We start from the raw sequence: 20,366 nt of genomic DNA, 5'->3' as shown, positions 1-20,366 counted from the left end.
GAGGAAATATCTGCAGTGTGGAGTCATGAAATTCCAAGGGCGTGGGAGCATACACGATACAAGGAACTGAATGGCAAAAACAAAAGGTGCTGTGGGGCCTGGGTGCCACATTTTATTGCTGCAATGTGGAGACTTCAGGATCTAAATTACTTGATGATCGGACCCTTCAATTTCAGCAGATGCTGGCAGCTCCCTACAACCTGTACTCCTCCTCTCTCTCCACAGAGAAGGCCTGGGACACTTGCATTCTCTACAAGGATACAGAGGAGGGGGTTTCTATGAGCAGACAAGCCCCTGTCCTCTACAGAAGAGAGCCTGACATGTCTGCTGGGGGGGATGGCTTCTGAGACAGAGAGATAACAGGTGGAATCAGGATGCAATGGCAGCCAGTCATTAAAGCTGGGCCCTTTGCAATTCAAATATAAAACCGAAACTTCTGGAGGGGGGCCTTCCCTGGCAGTCCAGTGGTTAAGACTCTGCACCCCAGTTCGATCCCGGGCTGGGGAACTAAGGTCCCATGTGCTGCAGAATGTCACCTAAAAATAAATAAATAAAAATAAAACTTCTAAGGGGGCTAAAATAATGGAGCTCAAATTTCTCTCAAAACCATCAGGCCCTTCCACTCTTGGGTATACATCTGAAAAATAAAACACTAATTCAAAAAGATACGTGCACACCCCTCCCTACCCGCAGTGTTCACAGCAGCATTATTTATAATTGTCAAGGTATAGAAGCAACCTAAATGTCCATCAACAAATGAATGGATAAAGAAGATGTTTTATATATATATATATGATGGAATACTACTTGGCCATAAAAAATAATGAAATTTTGCCATTTGCAGAAAGATGGATAGACTTTTATTCTAAGTGAAGTCAGACAAAGAAAGACAGATACTGTATGATATCACTTATATGTGGAATCAAACTAGTGAATAAAACAGAAGAAGCAAATTCACAGACATAGAGAACAAACTAGTGGTTGCTGGTGGGGAGAGGAATGCAGGGAGGTGCCGGGAGCCGACATATTGCATATTGAGTGCATAGTGCATATTGCATATTGAGTGCAGCACTTTCCACAGCATCATCTTTCAGGATCTGGAATAGCTCAACTAGAATTCTATCACTGCTGGGAGCCAGTGAGGAACTCCGCCCATGACAAAGGTCATGAGGAAGGAGGCTTGGCATACGCAAAGGCGGGATCAAGCCTCAGGAGTCTCCCTGGAAATTCTCGAGCAATCTACCCCCAAAACCAGAGTCTGCCTACTTTCTGCTTTGTGCTTTCACCTACACCTCTGACTTTACGGGGGGCTGTCCCCCACTACCTCTCTGAAAAAGAGTTAGCTTACAGCTCCAGTTAATAATTCTTGGGTGTGACAGTGTTTCAACCTACAAACTCCTTTGGAAATCCTCTAGCCTGCCTGAATAGGTTTTTCTGGCCACATGTGATTGTTCAGAGCCTCCCAACTGTGAGAGGCAGGAGATGTTCTAAACTGTCTAAATACAGATTCCTTTGAGCAGTCAAAAGATTGATTAGAAATTGTGTTGGTGAAGGGTTTTTCATTTGTTGAGCCAATGTTTGTTGCTATGTCTCCACATCCCCTGCCCTTACACACATTAATGAATATATAGAAGGAATAAGTATTAACCTTTGATATTAATCACGTTAGACCTTAGGCTAAGTAAATTCTTTCCTTAACTAAAACCCACTACACCCTCACCCTGTAGGAATGTAACTTTATTTGGGTGGCGTCTGTTTTAAGAATAATCAGCCCTGGAGAAATAAGTGTCCTGGTTGACTGACCGCTGTCACAAGGAGAGGGTCGTAAATTGTCAGCAGGCCCCCCTGGCCAGAAGATGATGTAACACCCCTAAGACCTCTGTATACATTTGTATGAAGCACCTGACTTTGATAAAAGTCAGGACTGTTGACCCCGTGTGACTTTTGCATAACATCTCAGTGTATAAAAAGTAGACCATGGAAAATAAAGAATTGGGATCAGTTTCTCGAAATACTGGTCTCCCCATGTCTCTCTCTCTTTCACTCTGGCTGAGTCTCCATCTGGAGCACGGAACCCACCATGCTTACTAATTATGCCTGGGCTTCTAAGATCTCTCCTTCGAATACCCTGGATCAGACGGGGCTGGTCCTCGGCAGGGAGGGGCAATATAGGGGGAGAGGGATTTGTTTTTTTTTAAGGGTATTTTGAGATCATATGAAATCATGTGTGTGAAACCTTTTCAGGCCTTTAAAAACAATTTACTATGAGCCCCTGAAGTTAAAAAGAAAGCAAATTAATATATCTAGGAAGAACATGATCAGTTTCTTGGATTTAGGTTTCCTTCAGTTCCCAAATCCAACTGGGCATTGGCAAACGAAAACGTCCTGACACTACAAAGGATCTCTGGAAAGCCAGTGGGCAAAACTTTACAGACTCTCAAGGCAAGACTTCCCCTTCGACCAATCCAGACAGAAAGGGTTCCCTGCAAGACTGAAGCCACATGCTATGGGGGTGGGTGGGGGGGTTGTTTTCTAAATATCTTCTAACAAGCAATCATGATGATAGTGAAATTAGAGACAGTTTATAGGTGTGAAGTGAAAGTCGCTTAATCGTGTCTGACTTTTTTTGACCCCATACAGTCCGTGGAATTCTCCAGGCCAGAATACTGGAGGGGGTAGCCATTCCCTTCTCCGGGGGATCTTCCCAACCCAGGGATCGAATCTGTGTCTCCTACATTGCAGGCAGATTCTTTACCACTGAGCCACCGGGGGAGCCCAAATTGAGATGGCTCATTAAAATAAATTGGAAATGGTGAAATAATAGTCATGGCTTATATTTACATAGTGCTTGCTATTTGCCATACAGGGCTTCCCTGGTGGCTTAGCTGGTAAAGAATCCACTTGCAATGCAGGAGACCTGGGTTCTATTCCTGGGTTGGGAAGATCTCCTGGAGAAGGGAAAGGCTACCCACTCCAGTATTCTGGCCTGGAGAATTCCATGGACCATACAGTCCATGGGGTTGCAAGGAGTTGGACACGACTAAGCGACTTTCATTGGACAAGGGAATGGCAATCCCCTCCAGTATTTGCCTGGAGGATTCCATGGACAGAGGAGCCTGGTAACCTACAGTCCGTGGGGTTGCAGAGAGTTAGACAGGACTGAGCAACTAAGCCAACATATGCCAGACAGGATTCAAACTCTTTTACATAAGCCAGGTAATTTAATTCTGTCAACAATCTAATGAGGGAGGGACTTTCATCAATCCCATTTTACAGATGAGGAAAGCAAGACAAAGAAAGGTTAAAACATATGCCAACACAGGGTCAAATTCCAACATATGACAGTGACCCAGGCAGTCTGGCTCCAAACTCTAAGAAATGATTATGTCATCCCATCTAATGAAGATGGGATGACAAGGATGCTGTAAGTGACTTCCTAAAAGAAAGGAGCTCAACAGAATTAGACTAATATCGACATGTTTAAAGGACCTCTGAATGTACAAAGATCTTTCACATATATTAATTGATTTACCTCTAAAACAACAGAGGTGGAATCTGAGGTCCAGAGCTGTTCAAGTGACTTACCCAGTTTCCCAAAGCTTGTAAGTCAAGGTCAATACATAAACCTATAGCTTCTGACTCCAGGTCCCAAGATTTTTCTAGAACGTGTTCACTTGGAAAACCTGTCTCTTTGAAAAAGGAGGATGGATCAAGCTGTCAAAACTGATCAAAGTCTCTTAAGCTATTCACCCTCCTCTGCTCTGATTCCATATTTACTCAGCAACTGCCTAAATTTAATTCATTCGCTCAGTGGGTTTACCTTCAAGGAAGATAACACACATCTAAGCTTTCGGGATTATCTGTTCCACTGTAAATTAATTAGAATTCTGGTCTACCAATTAGCTTCCTGTGAGTTATGTTAGGATGAACCACTTCACCAGGGCTTGGTCACTCTTGGGAGAATGGATAAAATTTAATTTGTAAACTTAACAATGCTTAAGGCTGATGGAGGGCCACCAAGAGAATGCTCTCTGCAACCTAGCCCGAAACCAGCCCTCCCAGGTAACAACTGAATGAATGATTCTCATTTCACAACCCATGGAAAAAGAAAAGCAAAGAAGCCCTTAAAAATCCACTCCCCTTTTTTTGGGCTCCTGGACTTCATGATGCAGAATGAGCAGAGAAGCTGAAAGAATGCTTCGGGGAGCTTTCAAAAAGAGAAGTAACTACAGTCCGTAGGAATCTCATGAAGTGGACTGCAGGTTAGGTATAGTGGCAAGAGGCCTCCACAGCCATGGAGGATCTCCAAACAAAACAAAATATATGTATGACTTTATCCAGTTTCAATTTCAGAGACCACTGGGCTTTGAGGAGCCCCGGGGTCAACCACTCACCTGCTGTATGGCTCTTGTCCACATCTCCACTAAAGACTAACGTGCGCTCAGTTGTGTCTGACTCTTTGCGACCCCATGGACTGCAGCCCGCCAGGCTCCTCTGTCCGTGGGATTTCCCAGTAAGGATACTGGAGTGCGTTGCCATTTCCTACTCGAGGGGATCTTCCTGTCTCCTGTGTCTCTTCTTGTCTCCTTGCATTGACTGGCAGATTCTTGACCACTGTGCCACCTGGGAAGCCCTATTTCCACCAAACTTCTGCCTAAATACTTTCAGGGATAGTGAACACCCTGCCTCCCGAGGAACCCCATTCTGCTGCCAGCCACTCTGATAATCCTTCATCTTTACATCCTTAAAAAATACTTCTGGTTATAGCTTTACATCGCGGTTTCCTTCCACAGGCCAAGCTTCTCCCAGTTTAGCAGATGAACTAGATTCAAATTCCCTTTCTGGCATTTTCTCTATTGTGTGTTCTTGAAGATGCTCCCCTTTCTGGTCTCAAGTTCCTCACCTGTCAAGTGGGGTAATGGTACCCACCCTGCAGAGAGTAAAGTGACTGGCATAAGCCAGGCCCTTGAAAAGTGGTAGCATCCTTCGAATTTCCTGTACGCGGCATGGTTTTACTCTCACAGAGTCTCTCACTGTCTGCTTAACCTGATTTTTTCATTTCATCTTTGGGGTTCCTGAACACCCCTTTCCTGTCCTGGAAATGCTAATCAAAGCAGAAGGACTTGCTTCACCAGTCAGGCTTCAGGTTGTTCACACAAACTAAAGCAGACTGAGTAATGGTTTTCCCTGCCAGGCCACAGGTCCATCACCAGACTTTCCTCCCGTGAGTGTATTAGCATCTATCCACATTTAACCTCCAAATTCATGCACCCCCAGGGACTGGGCTTAGTCAGGAGCCGAGATATATGAAATAGTTATGAAGGAAGAGACAATGTTATTTAAAAGGGTTTGAAGAAATCACAGCCAGCGAGCTCTTATGAAAAAGACTCAAAGATACAAATATTAGAAAGATCTCTGCATTACGTGCTTGCCAAAGTGCAAAAGCTGGGCACTGGAGATTCTCAGTATTCCGTCTAGAGACAGAATACGAGCGGGTCAGAACAACCAGCCGGCCCGCTCCCAGCCCCGGCCAGGCAAGGCTTCATCATCTGCCTCCAGCTCCATGCCTTCCTCACGCAGAGCCCTGCCCCTCTGCACTGGGAGTTGCATCATCTGTGAAATGAGGGGGTTGACTGAGGTTTCTTACGAGGGTGAATATTGCATGAGTCCATATTCTCCAGAGAGTAGACGCCTTGCACAGTGAACGAACATTTCTGAGTCAGACCTCTTTTCTGGTGTTTTTTCAACTTCCTGTTTATCTGGATAAAAGGTCTTTTTTGCTCATCAGCTGGTCTATCTTATCTAATTCCTCGATAAGACTCATCCTCAAGACTTAGAGACTTAAATCCCTGCCACATATTCTGGTGCTCAACCTTCTTCCCTGGCCAATAGAAAAACCTAAGGCACACTGAAATATCAGGCACTGGAAAATCATCTCCTGGGCAAAGAGATTTTCCCACAGTAACACAGTCTATGATACTTTAAAAATAGGAGACATGGGGTGGGGTGAGAGCTAACTATTCAATATTATAGACATGGCTGAGAGCTTCCCTGGTGGCTCAGTGGAAAGAAGCTGCCTGCAAAAATGAAAAGAAAAGAATTGGCCCGCCAATGCAGGAGATATAGGTTCGATCCCTGGTCCAGGAAGACCCCACACGCCGCAGAGCAGCAAAGGCCACGTGCCACAGCTACTGAGCCTGTGCTCCAGAGAAGGAATCACAACTACTGAGCCCACATGCTGCAAATACTGAAGCTCATGTGCCCTATAGCCATGCTCTGCAGCAAGAGAGTGAAGTCGCTCAGTCGTGTCCGACTCTTTGTGACCCCATGGACTGTAACCCACCAGGCTTCTCTGTCCATGGGATTCTCCAGGCAAGAATCCTGGAGTGGGTTGCCATTTCCTTCTCCAGGGGATCTTCCCGACCCAGGTATCGAACCCAGGTCTCCTGTATTGCAGGCAGACACTTTAACCTCTGAGCCACAAGGGAAGCCACCGCAAATGAGAAACCTGTGCACTATAAGCAGAGATTAGGCTCAGCTTGCCACAACTCAAGAAAAGCCTGTGCAGCAATGAAGACCCAGCAGAGCCATAAAGAAAGAAAGAAAGAATGCTGTACCTCCATAACTTTAAATCAACAAATATTGAATGTCCTAGACCTTGCGTAGCCCCAGAGGGTATAAATAGTCTGCCCCGAAGATGCTTAAACTCCAGTAGAGGGCTTTCCTCCAAGGTGAAGATGATGAAGAGGACTTGAAACAGCTGGGTTACAACCTGCCTATATGCACACCTCTTTCCCAGGGAAGGATAATAACTCAGTGAGCAGCACACCCCAAATGCTCACTACATAATAAGAAAAACAACAATATCTTATATCTCCCCTAGTTTGATACCACCTCAGGGCATTGTCTCAGGATTATCCCTGTTTTATAAGACAGCTGATGGGGACTTCCCTCGTGGTCCAGTGGTAAAGAATCTGCCAACTCATGCCAACTCATGAGCCACCCCAATGAGAAGCCACCCCGATGAGAAGCCACCCCAATGAGAAGCCACCCCAATGAGAAGCCACCCCAATGAGAAGCCCGTGCACAGCGATGAAGACCGAGTGCAGCCATAAATAAATAATTTTTAAAAAGATAAACTGATGAGGACAGAGCCACACTGGAAGTTAAACTCAAAAGCGGCCCCCTCTCTGGGGGCAGCTCCTTTGTGTGGCAGTGTGGGTGAGCCTTGTCTATTATATACACATCACTCCCCTACCCACTGATCTTTCCTGTTGATGGGGGCGGAGAGAGGGTGTGGGATCCTTAACAGCACTGGACAGCAACTTTGAAAGCAGAACTTGTTAGTTTTTAAACAAGGACCAGCCAGTTGGACCACCGAGTGGGAGTTCCCATGCAAATTCCAGCGCTTTCAAGTTGCTCCATGAACAGAGCCTACCCAGGACAGCAAGCCCTGTTTTTCTGCAACCAGCTCTTTGATTAGGTCTAGTGAGGGACTCAATTAGCATCATGGAAACACAGAGCAGATTTCAGAAAGGAAAGGTCAGCTGCAAGCCCTAGCATTTGCTATCAGCCATCTGCCAAGCAGGAAGTTCTACTCAGATCTATTTTTAATCATATTCCCTAGGCAAAGGCTCCTGGGAGAATGCACAGGCCAGACTTATTCCAAGAGAAACATTAAATTGCTACCTTTCTGAACACATTTTTAAACCTGTCTCTGGATACTTGGGATATCATTTTAAATATATTTTGGACACCAACTTATATACAGAGGCCCAGTTCTTGGGTTCTCTCACACTGACACCTACCTCCAAGGAGGCCATGGTTGGCCTGTATTCTCCCTTCTTGGGAAAATTCCCTGGGACTGTTCGAAGGATGGACTAATTCCATATACCATAGCAATCCCTACAACCAGGTTCCAGGTATTTGATTTGGCTGCTAATGAAGGGGGAAGCGAAGACAAAAGAGGTGGTAGTTTCAGTCCAGCGTCCACGTCCACTTCCCAGAGCAATGAGACCGGCGAAGCTAACAGGGCAGACCTCCCGGTCACTCTCATTTTTCAGTCCATCTATCACTTCAGAAAGCTGAACTAACACCAGTTCCTCTGGCAGGGACTCGACCGTGACTCAAGATATGGCCTGGCTACAGAAAGGAGCAAGGTTTCAGCTCGCCTCCCAGGGACCCGGCCTGTGCCGTGGCTGGCTGGTCCGCCCAGGCGCAGGAACATTCTGTCCACTGGCTTCTTCCCCCCTCGACCCGCAGCAGCACTTGAGTCTCAGTTCCCGCCAGCCCGAGGGACGAGACGTTTCTGCGAGGCCTGGATGGGGAGTCTGGCACAGCTGTGGCAGAGAAGGTTCAAACAGGCCAGGCTTCTCCCAGCCTGTGCACACATGGAACAGAGTTTCCCTGTCTCTGGACGCTTACAGGCTTTCTGCCTCTGATTTCCAGCCGAAGGTAAAACCTAAGTGTATGTATGACTGTGCCTCAGCCAAGTCAAGTTCCCTTTGCCAACTAAGGCCAGGGGCCCCCACCTAGGGCTCACCCCATCAAACCCTGCAGTGGCGCTGCGGGGCCCAGTGTGCCCCATGACAAAGGGCACAACGGGGTCTGCCTGCTGGTTTTACCAGCCTCTCCACCCCCACCCCGCCCTCCTCTTAGGAGCTTATCTGTCAGTGAGCAGCCGATGGGAAAGCTAAGCTGAAAGGGCACCTTGGCTGCGGGATCTTTGCCTGAGAATGTGAAATAAGAGACTGGGTATTTGGGGCAACTTAACACCGGGAGGCGCCCAGCCAGAGGGCTGAGGAGGAAGGGATGGAATAGGCAGAGGTGAGCTCCACCGGAGATCTAACTCCCCTGGGCTGGGGGGTGGGGAGACAGCAGGGCTGGGAACCCAACCCAGTGAGCCTGAGCAGACATGTCCTTGAAAAGAAAAAAAAAAAGGCCACTGCCCAGGGTCACTCCCCCTGACCCAGTTGGACCACAAATTAATTAGGGCTTCTGAGCCCTGCTGACTCTTGAGTTCCTCTTCTTTCTGGTTTCAGGAGCAAAGGGAGTTAATCGGTAAACAGCTTAAGAAAGAAGAACTCTTCTTATGCCCGTCTGAGGATCACTGGTGCCCTTCCTCTGCCCCTTCCCCAGTTTGCCACAACTGTGTGTGTACTGGGAACCCCAGAAACAAATGAAAAAACACCCCAAGGAAACATGGGGTGTTGGGTTTTGTCCAAGGGCTAAACCCCAGGAACAGGAAGTTACCTGGAGATTTCAGAGCCAGGCAGCCAGCCAGGGAAGGACCGAGAGAGGAGGCTGAGCTCTCAGTTCCTCTGCTAATTCAGAGCCAGAAACAGGCCTCAAGGTAGAGCTCTTAGGGGAGTGGGCTGCGGAATGAAGGGGGGCAGGGGGCAGGGGTGGGGTATGCACCCCACCTGAATTCTAACTCTGGTTCTACCACTTCCATTTCCTAGCTGAGTCCCCTTTAGTCAACTCAGTTCGCCCAAGCCTCACCTACTTCACCTGAAAATGGAAACAAGAGGAGAAAAGGGAACCCTCCTGCACTGTTGATGGGAATGTAAGCTGGTGGAGCCACTGTGGAAAACAGTACGGAGGCTCCTTTAAAAACTAAAAAAAAGATTTGCCATATGATCCAACAATCCCAGTCCTGGGTATATATCTGGAGAAAATTCTAATTTGAAAAAATACATGCAACCCAATGTTCACGTGCGTGCTAAGTCGCTTCAACCGTGTCTGATTCTTTTCAATGCTATGGACTGTAGTCCGCCAGGCTCCTCTATCCATGGGATTTCTAGGCAAGAATACTGGAGTGGGTTGCCATGCCCTCCCTCCTGCAGGGGATCTTCCCAAACCCAGAGATTGAACCCAAGGCTCTTATGACTCCTACATTGGCAGCAGATTCTTTATCACTAGCACCGCCATATTTACAATTTGAGCCAAGACATGGAAGCAACGTAAGTGTCCGTGCCAAATGAATGAAGAAGACGTGGTTCAACGGAAGACCACTCAATTGTTAAAATATAATGAAGGGCACTACGCTAACTGAGGCAGGTCAGAGAAAGACAAATACCATGCTAATCACTTATATGTGGAATCTAAAAACATGATGCAAATAAACTATTTACAAAACAGAAAGAGACTCACAGACACAGAAAACAAACGTAAGGTTACTAGAGGGTACAGTGGGTGGTGGTGAGGGAGCAGGGAGAGATAAGCTAGGAATTTGGGATTAACAGATACATACGATCTGTTATGTATGTATAACATACATATAAAATAGGTAAACAATAAGGACTTCCTATACAGCACAGAGAACTACACTCAATATCTTATAATAACCTATAATGAGGGCTTTCCTCATTCATAGCTCAGTTGGTAAAGAATCTGCCTGCAATGCAGGAGACTCCGGTTAGATTCCTGGGTCGGGAAGATCCCCTGGAGAAGGAAATGGCAATCCACTCTAGTATTCTTGCCTGGAAAATCCCATGGACAGAGAAGCCTGGTGGGCTACAGTCCATGGGGTCGCAAGAGTCGGACACGACTTAGTGACTAAACCATCACCACCAAATAACAAGGACTTAGCACAGTAATATATATTGAGTATAGATACTCAATATCTTACAATAACCTATAATCGAGTGAAAGTGTTAGTCGCTCAGTCGTCTCCGACTCTTTAGCCCAAATAGAGTACCTCCTTAAACCTGGTGTCCTAGGAGACTTGTTTCCTTCCCCTAGTAGAGGCTTCCCAGTGACATTCAGACCTACAGAATAGGAATCTCGGGGACCTGGAGACCAGCCATTTTATCCCAGGTTATTCTGATGTACTCTCTGACTTGGGAATCACTGCCCAAGCATCTCCACTTTCCAAAGCCAGTTTCAATTACTCTCAGGCCAAAGACATGAAGGTTGTAGAAGCCACTTAATCTCCTCCTTCACTTTTCCCTGGCCTAAACCTCAAAACTACATACACCAAAGTCATCTGATTTCTGCAACTCGGTTCTCCCTCGAAAGTAATAGGAAAAAATCCATACATGCAGGCTGCAACTGCCTGCTTATGAAGACTCAGTGAGTGAGCTCAAGAAGCTAGAGTTCACATGAGAGGAAGCATCTCACCCAGCGAACCAGATAACCCAGGTCCCAGAGTTCTTTGAGAGGCCTTCATCTCAGAGTCACGGGTGCTGGGTGTTGGCCAGTGATTTATCTGGATGCCGTTTAGCTGACAGCATCGCCAAGAATGGTCTGAGCCTGGTTATTAATTACAGCCACTGGCTTAATTATCAGCACTTATTAACTTTATACAATATCAACATTCCTCTTCACACAAAGCTCATAGGCATACAGTTTAGAGCAGTTAGAGGGAAGCTGAGTGGAACCAAAGGCTATTACTCCCTTGCTTGGAAACTATCCATGGCTCCCAGAGCATGCAGCATGCAGAATTGCATCTCAACTTCCCTGGCCTTCTGGGCCCATGTGATCCACCCATGCTGACTTCCTGCTTCCCTCTACCTGCCCTCTCCGCCTCTTACCTGAGGTCCTATAGGCTGGATCTCCTCTGCAAAGTCTCTATGCCTCCGCTGGAAATGGACTCCCCTTCCTTGTTCACTTAGTAAACACTCATCTTGCTCTCTGCCCCTGTAAGCAGCCTAAATAATCACCTATTCAAAGCCTGTGTTTCACTACATCCTGTAATAGTTAACTTGTTTCTTTTTGCCCACTAGATCATGAGCTGCTTCAGGGCAAGAATTTTATCGTGTCCAATTCTGCATCCCCAGTGCCTCATACAGTAGTACTCAGGACACGCTGAATGGTCAGAGAGGTCATGTGCCTTATCCAAGGCCACATTCAACATTCAGTGGCAAAGCCAGGCCCTAGGGCGGAGGCGCCCGACTCTTCATTCAGGGCTCGTAAGGTGGTGCCAATGACTCGCCACCCACAGGGCCCCACACTGTTCTCCCATGGAAGTGATGAGACTGAAACTACGGGCACTGTCTGGCTCGGGCACCGTGTAACCAGCGTGCTAGATGGCTGAGGCTGCAGTCTGGCCCGTGCAGAGGAATTCTCTGGCACCAATCAGACCACGCCACTGAACAGCGTCCATCAACTCCTGTACTATCCCTACCAAACGGAGCCCCCTGTTGATCTGGAACACCTCCTGAAATCACAGTGACCCATTTTTCCAACACCGATCTCATAACAGTCATTCCAATCATCAACTCAGGGGTCAGCAAACAATCCTCTAGGGCCAAATGGAGCCCCTCACCTGTCTTGTAAATAAAGTGCTACCGGAACACAGGCTGACTCGTTTATGTATTTTCTAAGACTGCAGAGTTGAGGGGCTTCCCAGGTGGTGCTAGTGGTAAAGAAGCTGCCTGCCAATGCAGGAGACATAAGAGACACGGGTTCAATACCTGGGTTGGGAAGATCCCCTGGAGAAGGAAATGGCAAACCACTCCAGTATTCTTGCCTGGAGAATCCCATCAACAGAGGAACCTGGTGGGTTACAGTCCACAGTGTCACAAAGAGTCGGCCACGACTGAAGCGACTTGGCTTGCGCACACGTAGAGCTGAGACCATACGGCCCGCAAAGCCTTAAATATGTATTATCTGGCCCTTACAGGAAAAGTTTTGCTGACCCCTGATCTAGCTGAAGGAACAGGGAATGAAGACTCCAAACAGGCCCGCCCTGCTACCAAGAGACTGGCTGCCCCTACTCTGGAAGTCAGTGGACCAGACTGGCTTTTGCATGATGTCATTGCTTTTTTTAGCTCTGGTTCCAGGCCTGGGATCCAGGAGGAGATTTTCCCTATCAGAGACACACACAGGGGCCCGGGGCACCCAAGCACATGACCTGGCTTGGTTTAATGGTGCTCAAGCAATGTTTATTAAATAAACAGACAAACAAAGGCTTGTGGAGTCCAGCTAGTCCAGGCCCCTAACCCTGAACAAAGGTCCACCCTCCCTCCCGTCAGTTTCAAGGTGACTAGTCACACAGGTGTCTGGCAGCAGCCTGGTGACCTAGATTTGTCAGACCTTATCTTATCAGCTTTCCTTCCTTACTTACCCAGCACCTGCCCCCACAGTGCCCAGGGCAGCCTGGCCTGGTGTTTTTATAGAGAAGGAGAGAGACTGGGAGGACCTCTCGCCTTCCCCACAGATATACTTTGTTTTTCTTTCTCCTGCAAAGGGGAGGACCAAGATATACAGAGACTTGGAGCTTAGAGGAGCTCCGGGAAGTCTGGTTTTTCTCACTTCCTCTCCCCTTGGGTTTCCTGGGTGAATCTGTCTGGGATGGACCTCAAAGGACTCCTCAGAGCCCCGCCTGCCAAGTGGCACGTCTGACACGTACAGGGGAGGCACCAGCTGTGGGTGAAGCGAGCAAGGCAGCCACCACCCCAGGGCAAGAGAGAGGCCTGATCCTGAGAGCAGACATTCCTCCCACGACACATGATAACGCCAGGTCTGGTTCACCGGCCACCTCATACTGCCCGTGAGAGCCCAGGCAGCAGTTTTACAGCTCGGGTCCACACTGCAGGGGAGGAGCGGGGGCAATCGGAAGGTGAGCTGGACACATTTGGCATCTCCTGAAAACCAGGCAAACGGGACAGAAGGTGATATGGAAATGTTGGCTGCTCAGCTGCTCTGGACAACCCTCAGGACAGAGATCCCCACTTGTCCTGCTACCGGCTGCTTCTTCAGATGGTGGGCTTGTTAGGAACCAAAGGATTCTGGGTGCCAGCTGGGTGAGGGCAAGGCATATGTCTACATGCCACTGTCTCTCCAATATCTAACAGGTCAGAGGAGCTCACTGAACTCCAAACCGGCAGGGCTTAGGACAGGAGGTTTCACACCGAGACCTTTTGCTTTTCTGTGTGTGCTCGGCCGTGTCCGACTCTGCGACCCTATGGACCACAGCCCGTCAGGCTCCTCTGTCCATGGGATTCTCCAGGCAAGAATCCTGGAGTTGGCTTGCCATTTCCCCAGCCGGGGCATATGCTTCTCTGAGCACGTCATTCATCTGTAAGAGCTGAAGTTACAGTGAAGGCTCTTGGTGGAACCAGTCCTAACAGGGAAGAAAAGGAATTTCCTGGGTCCTCCAAAGGTAGATGATTTCCCTTTTGACAACTGTAAACTGTCCCTTCAAAAACCCAAAGGTGTTAGGCATGAGGGGTAGGGGAGAGTCAGGGCCACCTGCGCTGTCCCCTGTCATCACTGTGGTCTGGAGTGGAGGGAGGTGATGCACCGATGAGATGTTGTTTTTTGCAGCAGCTGGCGGAGCTGTCTCCTCCTCTCTTCCTCCCCACCTCCTCCTCCTCTGAGTCACTGTCCAGCCACCAGCAATAGGCAGGGAGGGGAGGGAATCCGGAGCTGAGGTTCTCCTTGGCAAGACAGCCCTAACCCCAGAGATAATACTCTGGGTCACCAGGTCAAATCCTTCCCTCGGGAGCTGGCTGAGTGCTTTGGAAAAAAAAGGTACCAGAGATGCTTTTCTTGGTTTTGTTTTTGAAAGATAAGAAAAACAGCATCTCGCCCTACCCCCACCGTGAAGCATCACAAGGTGAACCAAACTGATGAGCAGTTCTGAGCTGCTGCTCACACATGGAGGCCCCGAATTCTCTCCCAGCTGCCTGGGCTGCTGCTGTTACCGTGGTAGTTCGAGGTCTCTGAAACTGCCTGATGTGTGGTTCACAGGCAAAATCACACCACCGCACAGACTGGAGGGGAAGAGGGCAGGGGGCTGGTTTTTCTGTTTAAACTCTAGAGAGGACTCCCAGCTACCTGCAGGTAAACCCCACCAAGGGCAGGATGGAAGCTGCTGCTGCGGCTGTCAGCCCAGCACTGTGACAGGACCTGCATCTCTGTGAGTGCCACTTTCTGTTTGGTTTTTGCTTAGGGCTTCCCTGGTGCCTCAGGGGGTAAAGAATCTGCCTGCAATGCTGGAGACCTGGGTTCTATCTCTGGGTCTCAGAGTTTTCCCCTGCAGGAGGAAATGGCAACCCACCCCAGGATTCTTGCCTGGGAAACCCCATGGACAGAAGAGCCTGGCAGGCTAGAGTCCACAGGGTGGCAAAGAGTGGGACACCACTGAGCAATTAACGCTTTCACTTTGCTTAGTGATGTGCAGATAACAACATTTACCGAGCATTTCTGATAGGTCAGGCACCATGAGAAGTACTTTATACTGATCACCTCACTTAAAGTCCACAAATCAATCTTAGAGACATCTAAGATGAACATGATTCCCATTTTTCCCAATGAAAGCACCGAAACACGCAGGAGTTGCTTAGCTACAAAACTATTTAGGTGAGGAGGCCAGGTTTGGACCTGGGTAGCCTGACTCAACAGAGAAGGCAATGGCACCCCACTCCAGTACTCTTGCTTGGAAAATCCCATGGACGGAGGAGCCTGGTAGGCTGCAGTCCACGGGGTCGCTAAGTCAGACACGACAGAGCGACTTCACTTTCACTTTTCACTTTCCTGCATTGGAGAAGGAAATGGCAACCCACTCCAGTGTTCTTGCCTGGAGAATCCCAGGGACGGGGGAGCCTGATGGGCTGCCGTCATGGGGTCACACAGAGTCCCACATGACTGAAGCGACTTAGCAGGAGCAGCAGCAGCCTCACTCAAATATTACACTGTTAACCACTGAGTTATTTTGCCTCGCATCATCTGCCGCTGCTATCTTATTAACAGAATCAGAGGATGGGGAAGGTGGAAGGAAACTTCTGATCTAATGCCTCGTTTGGATGGATGAAGGAAAAGGAGAGCCTGAGAGAACAGTCTTGCCCGAGATCATACAGCCTGATCCTGTCCTTCTCCCCCTGCCAGCGCTCTCTTCCAGGGCTGCCTCTAGCATTTTTGAGCGCCCGTTATGTGGAAGGTGGTAGGTGGTGTGTGTGGCGGGGAGGAGGTGGCAAAGTGCAGAGCCAAGAGGCACTCAGTTTCTCTGGGCCTTGGTTTCCTAACCTGATGAGTAGAACTAGAAACACCCCAGTTCAAAACCTCTAATACTCGGAGAGTCTATGACTCCAGGTCATTTAGAATCTTATTAGGAAACCAGAAGATTACACATAAAAGTACAGGTAACCACAAAAATATAGACCATATGATTACAAGACAGTCATGAGTAATTGCTGAATGAACAACCAGGCAGTGAGTACTACTGATGTTCAGTGGAGGGAGAGGATCCTGTAGTCTAGGAGGACATCCTAGAAAATACTTAAGCTGGTATTCAAGAATGAGCAGACATTAGAGAAAAAGAAGGATTCTCCAGGCAAGAAAAATGACAGGAGGGCAAGAGGAACAGGATTGACCACCAATATTAGCAAGACCCAGAAAACAGTCAGTGCCAAGGGAGCTACCTAGGTCAAACCTAGGTCAAGAGGGCATAGACCCATCTAGACCTGTATCCCATTTTGGACTACGCCATCGCCTTAGGCAAGTCACTTAATTCCCACCTTGAAGGACTGTTGTAAAGTAAGGAGTCCCAAGCACATGATAGATCTTCAATAAATAATAGTTAACAGCAACAATGCAGATTTTCCATCCTGTGTTTTTTCAGGTCACCAATACAACCTCATCTGTAACATTCTTGTGCCCTCCCAGTGAGCCTTACATTTCCATGCACCCCAGAGATCACAGGCTCCCTGAATGTTGTGTCTTCTCCCTATCCCTAGCACCCAGCCTAGGCCTGGCATGTCATCTGAAACACAAAAAATATTACTGAAGTGAACAATCAGCATATGATGGTGGATTCCAGTCAGGTCCCCAAATACAAACAACCAAAGAAGCAATGGTGTAGCTTTACCATTCCAGAGACCTCGGGAGAGTGGGTGCTCCAACAAAAAACATGGGGATGGGGTTCTGCATCCACCGCCTGCTTCCCAGGGAAGAGTGCCCTGGTGAAAAGAGTTTGGATTTTCACGAGGAACAAAGCTTGCTATCACGGGTGTCCTTCCTGAAGGCCAACACACAAATGCACAAACCAATCTTAGGATTGGAACCTTACAGGCATCTGCAAACCACAGAGTTAATTTTCAGGGCACGCCTCATAGCTCAAGTCAACATTTCCTTTTGGTATTTAAAGCAACCACATAGAAAGGACGGCACTTGAGCAGATTTGTGCTCCAGCTGCCTGCAGTCTGCAGCAAACAACACAAGATGATTCACTCGACTTGATCTCCAGCAGCTCCTTTCATAATAAATTGGTGAGCAATTCTGCTTATGCCCAGATCATTAATTTTCACAGAGTGTAGGACAGGTCTGCCTTCCATCCAAAGAGGGTGACTTCCTGAACTCAATTCCTCTTGTTCGTGGCTATAAATGATAGGGCGAATTTTTCTAAGCCCTAGAATGCTTACAGCTCTTTCGCAAGCAGTGGTCAACAGTCTGCACCGGATGATCGCCACATGCACGAACCGCCTGCAGACCACTGCGTGTGCATGCGTTTTCCCATGTCTGGTTTCCTCTTCAGCAGTTGAGCTACGACACCGTGATATCTGCCACCTGAAAGCCAGGCTCTGGTCAGGGCGTTACTTGCTCAAAAGCCTTCAGTGGCACCCAACTGCCAGCAGAATAAACTCCCAACTTCTCCCAACAACCTGGCTTCAATCCGTATTCACACAGTTCCTCACTATGTTACCCAAAAGGATGGCTCCTCCCCCACATGCAGGGCCTTCACTTCTTTGTTCATGACGCTCCTTTTACGAGTCCCTCCCCATCAACTTCCACACATCTAAGTTCTTGCTTCATGGGACGTTTCAGTGTCACTCCTACCAAGTCTTCCCAGAACTTATAGACCTCAAGGGGTTTTTTGACCAAGGATCCTTTGAGAACCTAATGAAAGCAACGGAACCCTCCCTAGAAAAATATACACATATGCAGAATTAAACAACAATTTCAGGGACCCTTTGAAGTCAGTCCAGAGACCCCAGATGTAGAGCCCCTTATTCTGTCTTTCTCTGAGAGAACTAACAAGTTATTTGCACAGATATTCACTGGAAATTGGCCAGTATTTAAGAGCTGTGCCAGGGGCTAGAGACGCAAAGATGACATCACAATCATCTCCATGAGTAGTTCATAGGCTACTGGGAGATATGAATCATTACACTATGATAAATGCTTTAAGATAAACATAAGGTGTGGGATTCCCTGGTGGTCCAGTGGTTACGACGTGGCACTTTCACTGCTGGTGCCCAGGTTCAATCCCTGGTCAGGGAGCTAATGTACCATAACCTTTGAGGCACAGCCAAAAGATGAGAGAGAGAGACAGCACCTAAGATAAACATAAGGTGAAACACAGTTATTCTACTGTATCTGAAGGGGATTGGTCCACCTTACAGATCAAAAAAATCCACCTCACAGATCAAAATTCAAGGACGCTGAAGTCCCTTATATAAAAATGGCATAGTATTTGCATATAAACTAGTAGATTCAAGTTGGAACCTATGATAAGGAGTTTGGGGACTTCTCTGGTGGTCCAGTGGTTAAGAATTTGCCTTCCAATGCAGGGGACATAGGTTCAATCCCTGGTTGGGGAGCCAAGATCCCATGTGCCTTGTGGCCAAAAAAATAAAATGTAAAACAGAAGCAATATTGTGACAAATTCAGTAACGACTCTAAGGATCTTCCAGACCCAGGAATTGAACCAGGGTCTCCTGCATTATAGGAGGATTCTTTACTAACTGAGCTATGAGCCACCAGGGAAGCCCTCTCTCTATATATAATTCATTAAAATTGTTCTAAGGGGAAAAAAGTGGGGGGGGGAGTGAATGACTTATCTGCCTGCCAATGCAGGTTCACTCCCTGGATTGGGAAGACTCCCTGGAGTAGGAAATGGCAACCCATTCCAGTATTCTTGCTTTGAAAATTCCATGGACAGAGGAGCCTGCAGGCTCTAGTCCATGAGGTCACAAAGAGTTGGACATGTGCACACATGCGCATGCACACACGCACACACACATACACACCCCATAACTAGTACCGTGCGTCACCACCCCACAATACATATTTCGTATTCATGCAATAACAGAACACAGCCAATGAAACAGATGACCAACTTACAGGCACAGCCCCCACCGCCATCACCCATGTGTACCAGAGGCCTCTGATATCCAGTGAAGGTGGTCCCAACTCTGAACAATTATGCTATACAAATTATACCAGCCTAACTTATTATTTATCTTACCCTGAATTGATTCAATCTCTGCCTCATGGGGAGAAGATACCGTAAGAGATTATATTTTACAATCTCTTTTCACCGAGAAACACTATAACCACATTCCTTTGTTTGGAGATTTGCTGTATAGACATGGTTCACCTGTCACCCCTTCCTGGGTGGTCAACAGCTCATCTGCAACTCCACCCCCACCCCACACCTCTCCGCCCCCCCCACCCCCCCACCAAGTACTAACACTTCATTAGCAGGAGATTAGCGCTTTCAAAGATCAAACAGTTGAGCAAAAGAAGCTTTAGGTTGCCTATGTGATTCTCTTTGCAAAAGCAAAATTGATTGTGTCTTTAAACTGGGGTATTGGTGTATGCTGGAACACTTCCATAACTTATCACTTCTGCCTTTACTGGGCCTCAGAAACGCTCTTTAGGAAACTGACAAACATATGACGGTGTTTTGCAAACATTGCAAAACAAGCAAAGGCACCTGCTATTTGGCGTGGGTCCCGAAATGGCGATTGTTCTCAACCTTTTGTTTCTTAAAACCCATCAATCACTCTGGTCCTGGGTCTCCAAGATTTTAGGAACAAAAAAAGGACACTTTTAATGAGATAGACATTTACATGTTTATATGCAATCTGCCTTTTTCCCCTCCTGCTAGAATGAAAAATAAATTTTACTAATTTCTTTTTTTTGTAAAAAATGACTGTCATCACTGGATACCAAAACCGCTCAACTAATAAAATTACAATTTGACGTATTTTGCAAATTGGGTAAGCTCACAGAATTATCTTCAAGACCCATGTCTTATTGCATGTGTTCTTTAGGAATTATGCCATTTAATGTGACATAGCAGTCGTTAATACAACTAATGCAATCCAATGCTCATTATAGCATTTTCCAGGGTACTTAGAGAAAAAGAAATGTGTAGTTTTTTCTTTTTGTTTTTTTTTTTTTTTTTAGAAATTCTGTTTCTGTACTTATTTTTCACATGACGTTTTCAGGACAAAAATAACTGCATTAACATTTTGGAGAGTTCATTTTATTACATGTTGAAGACAAGCTGGCGGGTAGTGGGAATGAAGAGAGACATGTCCTTGACAGGTAGAGTTGATAGGACTGGACGGTACCCCGCTTTCGTCCACAATCTCTAAGTCGTCATTGTGTTGGTGGTACAAGACTTTTGTGGA

The 20,366-nt window shown here is 47.2% G+C and overlaps 1 protein-coding gene and 1 non-coding gene across 6 annotated transcripts in view; one reads left to right on the top strand and one right to left on the bottom strand.

Annotated features, from left to right (window-relative positions):
• YPEL2 (yippee like 2) overlaps nucleotides 1-20,366 on the bottom strand; it is a 63,780-nt gene that overhangs the window by 13,450 nt on the left and 29,964 nt on the right. The gene's annotated exons all lie outside the window — the stretch shown is intronic.
• Nucleotides 18,154-18,225, top strand: TRNAE-UUC (transfer RNA glutamic acid (anticodon UUC)). The gene has a single exon. It is a non-coding gene; the product is annotated as a tRNA-Glu (tRNA).

The sequence above is a fragment of the Bos javanicus genome, chromosome 19 (genome assembly GCF_032452875.1).
Source record: "Bos javanicus breed banteng chromosome 19, ARS-OSU_banteng_1.0, whole genome shotgun sequence".
NCBI lineage: Eukaryota > Metazoa > Chordata > Mammalia > Artiodactyla > Bovidae > Bos > Bos javanicus.
This window is presented reverse-complemented; position numbering and strand designations above follow the sequence as displayed.